At 42.5% G+C, this 13,662-nt stretch overlaps 1 protein-coding gene across 1 annotated transcript in view; it reads left to right on the top strand.

Moving 5' to 3' along the window:
- The first annotated feature begins 8,075 nt into the window (after positions 1 to 8,075).
- Positions 8,076 to 13,662, top strand: part of LOC131882226 (chloride intracellular channel exl-1-like) — a 7,975-nt gene continuing 2,388 nt past the window's right edge. Inside the window, exon 1 of the mRNA XM_059229315.1 lies at positions 8,076 to 8,263. The gene's annotated coding sequence lies outside the window, so the exon portion shown is untranslated. The remainder of the gene's footprint in view (positions 8,264 to 13,662) is intronic.

Genomic DNA, 13,662 nt, shown 5'->3' with positions numbered 1-13,662 from the left:
CCAAGCTGTCACTGTCTCACCATCTTGCTACGTGCAAGAAAGCGGGGCAATAAAGTACTTTATTTCCCGCTTACTGGCCAAGCGGTTAACAATATCACATTGTTAACCCCTTGCTCACTAGTGGACAAGCGGTAAGCAATGTTGGAACGCACCGCTGACGCGATAAAAAGGAAGCCCACGTGAGTCAGTTGAGAGCAGGAAATGGTAATACGCTAAGGGGTGGGTAATACGCCTGTGGGATTAAACTCGAGTTCCTCCAAATTTGATATTCGCACTGATGCAGCCGTCGCCGGTTTAAGATGGCTGATGAAAATCGTGTACAAGTTTGTCCAAGCTCCTTACCAAGATGAGCTTTTGCAATGTTTGCGTGTCATTCTTGAAATATGTCGAAAAGCTGGCATTATATCTGTAGCCAAGCTCTAAGTCGAATAATTGAAGAAATTTGCGGGCTTCATTGAAAACCTGAAGGTGTCCGGCCAGATCCTTTCACGGTTGCACCCACTAAACCAAGCCAACAACTATGAATACATCAGAATTAAGGGCATTTTTTGACTTAGCAAATCAGCTTGGCTCATTCTTAACTAACTTTCCACATTTCTTTGATGCAATGTGGGAACTTCTTAACAGGAATTTCTACCACTTTCTACCACCATTTTCTCCCACTTGGTCGAAAATGGCTTTTAATGATTTCTCATCCCTGCCTGGAGAGCTCGAAAATTTCAGGGTTTCGATAGCTTCGACGACTTCCTTCTCGTCAATTTTTAGGTCCTCTATACCGGAAATGATGTTGCCCAAACAAGGGTCGCTTAGTACATGTTGAACCGGATTTGAAATTGATCGCCAAGGATGTTAGCTACATTAATCGCATTGGAGACTTCTTTTTTATTTGTCAATCTTATGGGTCCGACAAGGCTATTGGCCTTTCGCTTAGAGTTGGGCTAAGATTAATAAAGCCTTCGAGCTAGATTTGACATCCTAAACTACTTTCTTCTCACTCTTTATTCAAGCGATTTTTTCAAAAAAAAAGATGTCAATGTGTATGGCTTCAATTTTTCCACAAATATTTCGCGACATGAACGAAATCCAAAGATTTCAATCTTTTTGTCACTGACGCTCGTTTCTTGAATAGCTTTGGTCTGTATTTTGGTAAAATGATTTGATTTTCTTTATTTTAACGAGATAATTCTAGTTGGGAGCATATGTCTTTCAATGAAGATATCAACAGATTCATGGCGTCGTCAATGTTTTAGGTTCATGTTCCATTTTGGGAACTGTTGTATACGCTTTATGACTGACGTTATTGCTGACTAGTACACATTTATATACATGACTAGAATTAACATTATTATTAAAAGAGCATGAGCAACATGCTCATCACCGGGATATCACATTTCCCTAATACAGGGGGGGGAGTCATCCGGGGTCACGAGGTCGTCCCATCCAGGAACACGGCCCATCCCGAAACACGGGCCATCCCGAAACACGGGCCATCCAGGAACACGGGCCATCCAGGAACACGGGCCATCCAGGAACACGGGCCATCCAGGCGGGTCACGGCGCCAACTGGGCGGGTCACGGCGCCAACTGGGCGGATCACGGCGCCAACTGGGCGGATCACGGCGCCAACTGGGCGGATCACGGCGCCAACTGGGCGGATCACGGCGCCAACTGGGCGGGTCAGGGTCCCAACTGGGCTGGTCGCGGTGCCAACCGGGTCACGAGGCGTCTGGGAAAGGGTCTTTAGCCGTTGCCTCCACGCTCCAATCCCCTCCACGGGGATAGCCACACACCATGGTCAATCCCCTCCACAGGGAGAGCCACACACCTTGGTCAATCCCCTCCACGGGGAGAGCCACACATCATGCTCAATCCCCTCCACGGGGAGGGCCACACAGGATGCCACAGCTGGACTACTGACTGCGCCATGTTGTATATGCTTTATGACTGACGTTATTGCTGACTAGTACACATTTATATACATGACTAGAATTAACATTATTATTAAAAGAGCATGAGCAACATGCTCATCACAGGATATCACAAGAACTAGGTCGACATTGGCTCAACTTAAGTTCATCAAAGGCCATTGGTCTTCATGGAACCAGTTCTTGGGTAGTCAAGTTTTCAAGACTTTTTTTAAACTAGTGACTTTTTCTCCTCAATTGTGGGGCATATTTCAAGCAAGCTATGACCCAACAATTTGGTTGGAGTGACCTGAATGGCTGAAACTAGTGATGGTTTTCAATCCGGAAAGTCAGCTGTTTAGCTTGAAGAACCTGTGGTAGGGCGCCCATTTGAAAGAAAAATGGTAGAGAAATGAAGAGCCAAGATCAGGAACGAGTTTTAAAGCAGCCCTGATTCCGAGACCTAGAACAGCAGGGTCGCGTTTTGCCACCCATTTAAGGAGTTTTTATTTTAGTATTGTGCTCTCTTTAGCTTGTGATGGGAGCCCAAACCGAGGTCCTCTAAGCTAAAAAGCTGACCTTCCGGATAGAAACACATCACTAGCTGAAACCAAATCCGGGTCGCTGGAGAGTACCAAGTTCGGTATTTCGTCGAGCCGACATGCTGAGATAGATTGCCTTCGAACATGAAAGCCTAAAGTCTCTGATAACATTTTGGGCATTGGTCTGTCATCAAGTGAATTGGGATACCACTCAACCAAAGTTTTGGGGAAGCTAAAATCTCCTAGGATTTTATGTTGCGACCAAGTAGATTTTGCTAGTTCGTATTGGATGAGCACGCACTCGTTCATCATGAAATAATAGGGGAGAGGAAGAATGCGGTCGATAGACGGTGTTAAGTGTTAAATCCAAGGACATTACATGAACAACAAGGATCTCGATTTCTCCACTAGTTAAGATTGAACTGCAAGTCAAAAGCCTACTTTTGATGTAGATGCATACGCTTCCGATTGGGTTCTTAGGTCTCACTCTGCCACCAGGAAACAACGTGAAACCTTTTATCAATAATTCTTCGTCAAGAACTCCGTCCCTGGGCCAGGTCTTGCTTATGTAGACAAATTAAAATTTTTGAGCCGTACACTCTAAAACCAATTCCGCAAGATATTTTATTGTAGACGAATCTTGTTTTGAATTGAGGCGGTGAGCTGTCGCTTACGGTATAAGTCTGTTTTGATTTTTTTCTTTATTGTGACTCTTGGTCATGTCAGATTGTAAAATGTATAAAACTGTATGCATAAATATCATGTATAAAAATCGATTGATAAAAGAATAAAATGGCCAAGACTGATGAAATTGCTGACTAGAGAGTGATACCACAATGAGTTTGACTAGGATTGGTTCAGTGCACATGAAAAAAGTGAAGAGGGAAATTGCAGATAGTACATTAGCAGGTGGGTAGAGGTAAATGATGAAAATCTTGGTTATTGCAGTAGAGTGGGTGGGTCAGATTGAACTGATCCTTTGTCAACTCCCGTCGCTGATGGCATTTGGCTGGGAGCCGGACAAAGGTGCGTGACCGCCAATACTCCGAAGGGATATCGGGCCAAGGACAATAAGGTGTTATTAAGTCCTTGACCGGGAAGGACAACTTGTGTCCAGACATCACCTCCGGATAGGTCAATTTCCCAACACTGTTGGACACTAACCTTGCCAGCCCGATGGTGATGGGCTCGATTTCGCAAAGAAAATGCGTCCATGCATTATTGGCATATTGGGGCACGCAGAGGTATCGCTTGAGGAACTTGGTGTAGGTGGCATCGGCGGATTTGAGGGCGGATTGGGCGGAGTTGGGAAGCCAAAGGTGAAGGCCGTAAAGGAAAATTGGAGTGATGTAGGTCCGGAAGAGTTGAACAACTATTGCAAGGGGGAGATTCTTGATAGGAAGTCTATTGTACATGTATCCGATCCTGGCCCTGCCTTTGACTATTGATGATTTGAGATGGTTGGTGAAGGAGAGTTGTGTGGAGAATGTGAAACCGACATAATTAAAATTGTTGACGATTTCAATCGGACTATTGTTAATATGGAAGGAGGTGGGAGGCAGATGACCTTTACGGAAAACCATGGCCTTCGTCTTGATGTTATTGACTTGAAGGCCGTTCTCTTGGCAATACCCGTGGAGTGCATTGATGGCATTTTGCAATTCCAAGGCTGAATAAGCCAAGAGAACCAGGTCGTCTGCATATTGGAGATATTGAACAGTAACATGGTTAATGGTGGGGCCTTGGTGTGTCAAGGCTTCGGACAAGTCGGATACATAATGATTGAATAGAATTGGCGATGATTGAATAGAATTGGCGATAGTGGATTCCCCTGCGGAAGGCCAATGGAAGTAAAGTGGCAGGGGGATAGGTCCGCACCAGAACGAATGGAGCATCTGAGTCCCGCATAAATGTTGGACAGCAGGACACAGATTGAACGCGGAACTCTTCACAGTTGGAGTTTGAGGAATAACGGCGTTCTATCCACCCTGTCAAATGCTTTGGAGAAATCCACAAAGCATCCATACACTCTCCTCTTATTGCTGATGTTGGAATGCACAATTTCACAGAGGAGAGTAGCTGCCGTGGTGGTTGAGCGGCTTCTCCAGAAACCGAATTGGAACTGGGAAGGAGATCCCTATCCGCGGCCAATCCGGAGAAGCGGGCAGCTAGTAGGGCGGACATCATCTTCAAGAAGGGGTTCTCCAGGGCGATGGTCCGATGGTTGTCTGGAATGTCCCTAGGCCCCTTTTTATGGGTGAAGATGATGGCTGACTCCATCCACGGTAGTGGGAAGAAAGAAGAATGGAGGGCGAGGCTGAAAAGGTCTTGGAGGAGTGGCTGGGCTTGGGTCCAGAGAAGTGAAAGTTAGAAAGGAGAGACCTCTGATGTTGATGGGACTTTGCTCTTCATCTTCTTGAAGGCCACGTCCATCTCGGGATCCATGAAGGGCTGCAAAAACAACATTTGTATAATGTCTACACATCATCTTTCATTTTATATTTCATGCTTATTTTAATGCCATGATATGACTAAAAGTCGCAATAAAGATAAACATGGGTTTTGAAGGTCCCAAGGTGGTACAATGGCTGAAAAAACAGTGGGAGGTTGAAAAGTATAAGGGTAATAGTGGATGGGGAAGAGTTAGGTGCAGTCGTCGCACTGGCGTAGTAATAAAACAGTGAAACCCTTTGTCGTTTTTGCCCAGTTTGACCAACGTTAAATCATTCGCTGTGACTTCAATATTTATACCTTTTTATTTGGGGCCTCACATGCAACGAAAAAAATAATTATCAAAGAAGCAAGAGGAAGAAACATGAAAACTTTGATTGAGGTTTGTTTACCTTGGGAAACAAGGACAGGCCCATGATCTAGCTGTTGGACATCTACCAGCCAATTTTTGGTTTTAGTCTGAAGCTTCCAGATTTTGAAACAGAACACTCTGTCCGAGGAGCCCCTCTCTTCATGGGATCATTGGACTAACTGCCTATACATAACTACTTGCTTCAAAATGTTCATTTTTTTGTCGTTGAGCAATTGGTCGAGTATTCACTAATGATTGTGTCCTCTGGTGTACTGAAGTCTATTTGAATTTTCTTCCACGTTCCACTCTTTAGGATATGCAAAATTTGAGATTTCCGGTACTAGCTTAGATGGACAAATGACAAATAAAAATAAGTTGTTCTACCCCATCTATTTGAGGTGCAAAAATTGGTGCACGATGCAAGGAATTTAAGTTTTCAACGAATAATGCATGATTTTTCAGGTGACAAGTGTTGACTTGGTCTTGAGGTCCGAAAAGTTTCAGTTTACGTAGTAAAGTAATGAAAGGCTCGTGATTTAGCACCTTGAATCCCTCTCATCGCATATTTTGGCAGAATGACTAGACTTTGGAATACAAAGGAGACCACTCGCATATGCAATCCATAGCTCATTGAGCTCTTGGTCAAGATGTTTAAGATTCAATATTTCGATGGACCTGTCGACGTGGTTGTAAATTCATAAAAAGTGCAAGTTTTAGAAAGCGGAGAAATATAAATATATGTTGGGATATTGGGTAGTACCAGGCTTGTAGGCTCCTTGTGTCTGGAGATGTTTACCGTTGGGTCATCCATGACCTCTTATTTTCGACTTCAATAGCACCTTTGATACCTTAAATAGGAAAATGAGCACCTTCGTTACGTTACTCTTCGTTCTTCTCTTCTTTCTCCTAGGTTTTATTGATGCTAAATGTTGTTTCAAGAAAGGTTTTCGGGGAACAAACATCCTGACAAAGTTTGAAGTCAATTGATGGGTTCGCCTCCTGCGGATAGGGGTGCAGACCACTAGCAAACCAGATTTTAGGCATTAAAACGGATTCTTCCTTATTTGCTACAATTTCCCTTAAAAAAGGCGTAGTTTTCAAAAAGCAGTTTAGACTGATCACTGATGCTGCATTATAAGGGTTGTTCAAAGAGCTTCAGATCAGCAACACTTAGTTTACAGATCTTATGCATATGTTCAAAATTGTTTATGTTGTTATGAAATTCTGTTGATAGGATATTCAAGGCAAAGGACAACGAAGTGAAATATACATTTATGGTGAAGTAGTAGCAAGTGTATGAAGAAATTATCTATCCATTTATCCAACCATGGATCATGCATTGTTCTTCAAATGGATGAATTTACTCAAAACTGCCAAGTTCTAATCCCCGCCTTCATAATAAGCCTGTTTGTATGTTATTGCCTTTTTTGCAGTTTATTCTGTATTGTAAGTTTATTCACAGAATGAAAACTTGATTCATCATTATTGCCCCCCAAGTGTTTCGGAACAATTTTAACTTGTCGAGTTACTGTTTATCAAGACTGTTGCATTATTTCGTTGGTGAACTTTATGTTCATAATTGTACGATTTGATACTTTTTTAGTTTAGCATAAAAATATTCTCCAAAACAGCATCCATCAGAAAAATCTTTCGTTTGCTAAACACCATAGACTAGTATATTGTTTAGCTTGGGCAATCATGCCCTCTTGATGCAAGCAACTCAATGGCCTAACTTCGCAGGAGAAGGAAAGTCAGGTCGCTTCCTCCCTTAAGAGTCCACGTGGTCTACGCCAAAGTCCCGTCACTTCTCCTTCAAAAGTATGCCTCCGACGACAGGATTTGAACCCACGCCATCTGGACAATCATTGGCCCTCATGCGTTTCTTGTGGACATGATTCTTCATTATTTGCCTTTTCCTAAAAATATTTGATCGCAGAGAGCAATGGCTTTCATGTCAATGGTTTTAAATGGCATTGCCTTTTAAATGGTTTGTTTATTCAGAGATGAGATCATGCTTTATATCTAGTCGTTCGCATTGATGATATTCAAGCCCACACTGCGACCCAAATACTGATTTGTATCGCAGAGCATAATGAGCAGATTGGAAGTGCGTCATTTGTTACGGTCTTGGCCTTAAAAGACATTTTCGCTTCATTCCGTCAAAGTGATATGACACCTATTAAAGTGTGTTTGTATGTTTTCCTCGACTTGGCCTGCCTTCCCTCTAAAAAAGGTCAATCGTTTTGAAGCCAGGACAAATTCCGCCCATGTCGAGAGACAAGTCGAAATTTAATCATAGCGTCATACCCGCTGTCGCTTTTTTTTTGTGTGTGGGGGGGGGTTGTCTTGGAATTCCTGAAGATTTACAACCCAAGGAATGGAGGATGCACTTACCCTTTTTCACTCCGTCAGGGATGTCAGAGATACGTCAACACGTTTTAGTCTCCCCAAACCTATTCATAACCTCCCCAGTATCTTCGCTGAGGCTAAAATCAACTCACATCCACTTTCTATCCGACCCGTTTCCCAATGCCAATCCCTGCCGCCCGTCACTCCGTTTCCCGTGTCTACTCTCGGTTACGTCTTCAAAACAAAAACCTCACGCACAAAGGACGAGTGCCTCAAAAAGCCGGCCTACACATGTATAGATTCGATCCTCCCAAGGAGTGAGGTACCATCCTGAGCATGTTTTTTGTTTGCCGCGGCCAATGATTGCAGAGCACACCCAACCAGCCAGCCTGTTTGCCAGCCAGTCAAGGCGAGAGAAAGAGAAAGAGCAAGAGCAAAAGCCGAGCCAGTGCCTGACTTGGTAGACAAGAAACGCTTCCTTTGCTCTACTGGTATGCAAGTTGGTGTGGAGCTGTTCTTGTGATAGGACGTGGATTTTTGTGAGGTGTTTTCCCCTCTCCTTGAGCCTGGGTCTGCTTTGGGCCCTCTTAAATCTAATGCTCATTATATGGGATTCTACACCAAGGCCTGCTTTTGAGTTCAGGATTACAAACTTTGTGTCTCTGGTAAGTTTGTCATAGATGGAACAATTACGGTTAAACTAACAAGTACCTCCTACAAACTGCAAGTTGCTACTACATATGTTGACATTAAGGATGAGCAATGAAGTGTGGCATTGTTCACACTTCCTGCAACAAATCCTGCCCTGACATGACAACCAAACTAGTTTTATCTTTTCAATCCAAATTTGGAGCATTGAACACAAGTGTATCTAACTTTATGTTATGATTGTGGACAACTTTTGCTCTTTCTGCTTGTGTTTCAAGTGAAACCAGCTTGTAGTTGTTATCATATCATCTCTTCTCTCAGGAGCTCAACATGTTAGAGGCATTTCTTGAAACCAGGCAGTTATCTTGAAACAAGATCGTTTGTTACCTGCTATTCTGTTGAGTAACAAAGATTCAGTTCTATAGGTGCATGATAGTCAAGCTAATTTGAGCATTACAACATCACACAGCACCTTGCCAGATTTACACAACATATTGGCAGGAGAGATTTATGGATCTTATACACAAAATGGAAGATTTACTTGGCAGCCCCCTTTCACACACAGAGTGTTAATGGAGCTTGGACAATAATTAATCATGCAGGTCCATTTTCACCTCAACGTCATCATACTACAAAGCAATGAAAGACAGCACTGTTTGTTTGGTGATAAATAGAAGTTTTTTTAAGGACCATGTCAAATAACTTTGACTAATTGCAACATTTCCGGGCAATTTTGGCTCTCATTATAGAAACGTGGCAAATAGTATTAGCCTCTCCAATTCCAATTCATATTTACGTAATCAAATAAAAAAATAATAATCAAGTAACTAACGTGTCACTTACATCGATTATACTTGGAAAATACATGTATGTACAAATTACTTTTTAATTTCACTTCACTTTCAAAGTCGAGGTGCCGTTGTGTCTCTTGTCCATTATCCTGCCGTCTTTGCGGAGGGAAAAGTTTGCCGTTCGCCAAAAGGCCAAAGAAAAAAAAGCCCAGTCAACACACAGAACACTGCGATTTCATTTTTAGAAACTCTAAACAGACGTCAAAGGCATTCACACATAGTCACATATGTTGCATGACGGACGATACGTTGCATCTCGACGGCATCTTCTTACTTCAGCAATTAGTTTCATTTTCCCTTCTCATCCCATTCATAAGGCCATAGTTTTTTGAGACCGAGCCACCGAATCCCATTGAAAAAACGCTGTCCCTAATCATGACAAGTCTATTTCTTCCCACCACTAAGGCATAATCGCCATTCGCATTGGAAGTTCGCCTTTGACTCCTCCTTCTCAATCGACAAAACAGTTAGAGGTGCCAAAAGAGTCAAGGCCGTCGAAACTCTCAAAAGAATCCGAAACAAGTCTTTCGCACATCAATTCTCACCCTGATGGCAAATTTTGTCCCAGAGACGTTTTTCCCCTTGGATATTCCTGAATAGGCTCAATGTATGAAACGCCCTCAAAACGACAAGCCAAAATAGCTATTGGATAGAACCGCGAAGCAGTACAAGGTGTTGAATTTTGTTCAATACTCCCGGTATCTCAATTCGAAAATGAGATCGACATCATCTGTTCTTCAAAACTCAGACACAATCTTAATCACCCTGCGGCTGCCATAACAGTTAGTCTGATCTGACTTTGACAGAAATCCATTCAATATTTTGAAAAAAACATACCCCTTTCTGACTACGCTGATAGATGAGCAATGGACAGCATCACATTCTTATCCAGATCACAACGTTCGGTGTTATTCAACCACTCGGTTAGAGCTGGAGGAAAACAAGGGCAAGCAAGTGTTTTGGAAGCGTGGAACACCACTCCATTGACAAGAGGCCTATTTCGAATCGATTGGCTTTGAGAGTTGGCCTCGTTAAAAGACGACAGGAAAAACATATTTGTGAAAAACATTAATCTATCGTCCTTTGAGAGAGTCTTTAGATCGATCACAAGAACAGACACCGTCTCATAGAGGGAGGGATTCATCATCATATCAGTGATGATTAACCACTTTTTAACAATACGAAGCACCCGCATGATCCTCAAAGTGAGGGTTTGTCAGTTGAGGGCGAATCATATTAGGAGTCAAAATAGAGGCCAGCCTTTGTGGCTTTTTTGACGCGTACCGTAGATGCGTTGTATTGTACCTAAAAGTACTTTGTGGTGGGATCGAAAGAGAGGAATTCTTCCCACTCTACAGAGTTTGGAGGACAATGGCGATGCCAATGTGGTTTCCATCCATGGGATATGCGCCATTCAACGAGGGCATTCATTCGGTCGGTGTGAAGTCCTAAATAGACGAGTCTAGCTCACATCCTGCAACCTCTGTAGGTGATCGGATTGACAGAAGGTTAATTAAAGCTGCAAAATCTGGAGACTAACGAACTGTCGAGTAGCTGCTGTCGTGCCCGGGGAAGTGGTGATGGGAATTTCGAGGCCTTTTATTTGCGGGAGGGGCAATTTTCTGTGATGGAAGGAAAAACATCGGATTTCCTCAGGAAGTGCACGCTAGACTGGCACATGAAAATGCATATATAATATAATATGTATTCATATATGTATATATGTAATATAACAACGAATACGTACAGCAGTCAATGAGGGCCTGATGGAGGTGGAAACATATTTCTTGCCATCAACTCCAAGGTGCCTTGTGTCGTGGCAAAATGTAATTTACAACAAGATAATAATATGTTGCCCTGCCTCATTGGTCAAGATAATGGATAAATTTACAAGGGGCTCGTAACACTAGCACTATTGTAGACTGCCTGTTTGTCTAGAGTACAGAGTATATAGGAGGTGATTTTCAGATTGAACGGCGTACTCTCGTATGATTGATCGATTTTTCCTCTCAAACCACCACTTTGATCAAGTTCCTGGAAACTTTTAGGAGACGAGTAATTATTGACGGACAGGCTCAAAAAATGTTTCATAGAGAACGAGATTATTCCTTGGACAAAAGGGAACTTTGGGAGGAAAACGGTCACAACGTATGTGATGCAATATGTTAATCCAAACATTCATGAACTTACTTTGGATGTAGAGGGCGTACAGGGTGTTACGAAAGAAATGGACCACCCACCAAATTGTCTATGATGTCGTAAATAAGCACATCATTATGGCAGACCACCACCCCCAACAGCAACAGATTACCATGTCTTAGTATCATGACTTGAGTCCATTGCGGTGACTTGTTGAAGGCTTGGCTTTGTAAGAAGGAGGAAATCCCTCAAAAGGATAGACCTCTTGCCCATCACTCTTTTACTCTCTGGAAATCTCAAAGATGTTCCAAATATAGTCGTTCAGGTTTCTGGGACAAAGGTGTGTGGTCTTCCAATCCCCAAATTATGTTCCCGTTTTGAATTCAAAATTCAATTGTCATGTCATTGTTGAGTGAGGGATTCTAAGATTAATCCAATACTGAAGGACTTCAAGTGCAGCTGCTAAAAAAAAAGATATGGTCTCAAATGGTGTATGGGTCAAAATATTGTTAATTCGATGCCCAGAAGGAAAATTTGAAAAAAAATTGAGTTAGTATTGACTACTGATACAAATTTTATTAATGAAATCTCGTTGTCCATTTCTTACGTAATACCCTGTACTAGAGTTGAAGAGGCATCAGAAAGCATTCAATTCTCAATGCTCCGGGGATACCAAATAATTGGGCAGGAGAAGGAAAGCGGGTAACTGAGCCATTGCCGAGCTGTGATCATTTCCATCCATCAATTTTAGACTGCTGCGATACAGAGCTACGTTCCATGAGCTCAATGTGACTTTTATTTAAATTGAGGCCCAGAAACCAAATAAAATTAGTGTTTTGATCGATCCAGTGTTTCATCATCTGCAAATGAGTTCTCGGACTGGTTGGATTTGGAAAGCCAGGGGAGGGGATAATGAGCATGACTAGATATATTGCTACTGTTTTTCATCTTACATTACACGTAGATGCACCTTTTCCATTCAGAAATGGTACTATTGATCAGAATTGGTTTAAGATTTCACTTTTGTAGAAGCACAAAGAGTTATATTGATATTCTGCGCGCCACAATTCGTTTTCTTTGGCTTTATGAGTTTCGCAGATGGTTTTACACCATTTCTTTCTTATGCCAAATTGAGTGAGTTGTCTGGAAAATGGTTTTTCAAAATCATTTATGCGCAAACTCAGAGCTTGCAGCGGTCATTTCTTTCTGTTTTTTTTTACAATCTTGTCCCTCTTAGTTTGGGCCTTTGAACGAACCTGACGTGGGGAAGTACGTACACAAGTCACAATGGGCTATACGAAACGTCAATCCTCCAATCAAGACAGGGTCATAATTCATAAAGCACGAGTTGCCCTGATGCATGCATGGACCCTGTTCTCGAACGCATGTTTACCTAGGTGTCAAAATCTTCACCAGGCAAATCTCAACGAATTCATAGTACTGTCCACAATTGAAATTCAAATTGAACATGCGAGGTTTTGTTCCCGAAACTGACACGGAAAATGAATGAAGCCGAAAGTTGAGGAGTCCCTTTCTGAAATTTGGCATCGTTCCTTTCCATTCCTCTTGAACATATCGTTCGGTCTGCAATGATGATGCTCTTCTTGATCAAGGCATTTCGGATTCGTCCGTGAGTGGAAGTGATTTCAGGGATTTGCCGTGTGAATGCCAATTCCAGAGTCTAAGGTTATTTCCCAGTGGCTCAATCCTTGGCAAGAGGACAGGTGTTCATTTTGTTCGCCTGGCAATCTGACATTATGTACACTTCTTCAGTCAGTACTACAAATTATTGGTGTAAAAGGTTGTTGCCGCAATTTACATGCAAGCCCCTTACAACGCACACACACACACACACACACACACACACACGGACCGACACTTCCTCGTTGTTGGTATGTTTCGTGGATCCATTGTTGAACAAACGGTTTTATGTGCACACAAACTTCGTCATCTTTTTTTCCCTGGAGTCTTTCTGGGCAAATTGGATGATGAGGATGATGCCTGCCATGAGGTAAGGCATGTATTTTTTTCGCTTTTGGCGAAGAATCGTGACGAACCAATCCTCAGGTCTCATTTACCATGCACGAGGATTGGCTTCAAAACGTAAGGAATCAGAACTCATATCCCCGGCTTTGATTCTTCATTATTCAATCCTTCTGTCTTGTCCGTGTTGGCCGGAAATGAAAATCAAGTTGGATTCAAAAGCGATTGGCCTGCAGGGTCCCTTTCTGGCAAGTCAGTCTAATTATGCCGGTGATTACGGGGAAAGTGGATGGCTGATGTGAACTAACCTCATTACAAGCGCCGTTATACGTACGTTTGTATGTAAGGAGTAGCCACAAAGGGTATGGACTAACTACATTATGCAGTTTGTACGTATGCGGTGAAGGCACAGGAAAAGACAACAGGCTTGTTGTCCTTGTTGT

The sequence above is a fragment of the Tigriopus californicus genome, chromosome 6 (assembly GCF_007210705.1).
Source record: "Tigriopus californicus strain San Diego chromosome 6, Tcal_SD_v2.1, whole genome shotgun sequence".
Taxonomy (NCBI): domain Eukaryota; kingdom Metazoa; phylum Arthropoda; class Copepoda; order Harpacticoida; family Harpacticidae; genus Tigriopus; species Tigriopus californicus.
This window is presented reverse-complemented; position numbering and strand designations above follow the sequence as displayed.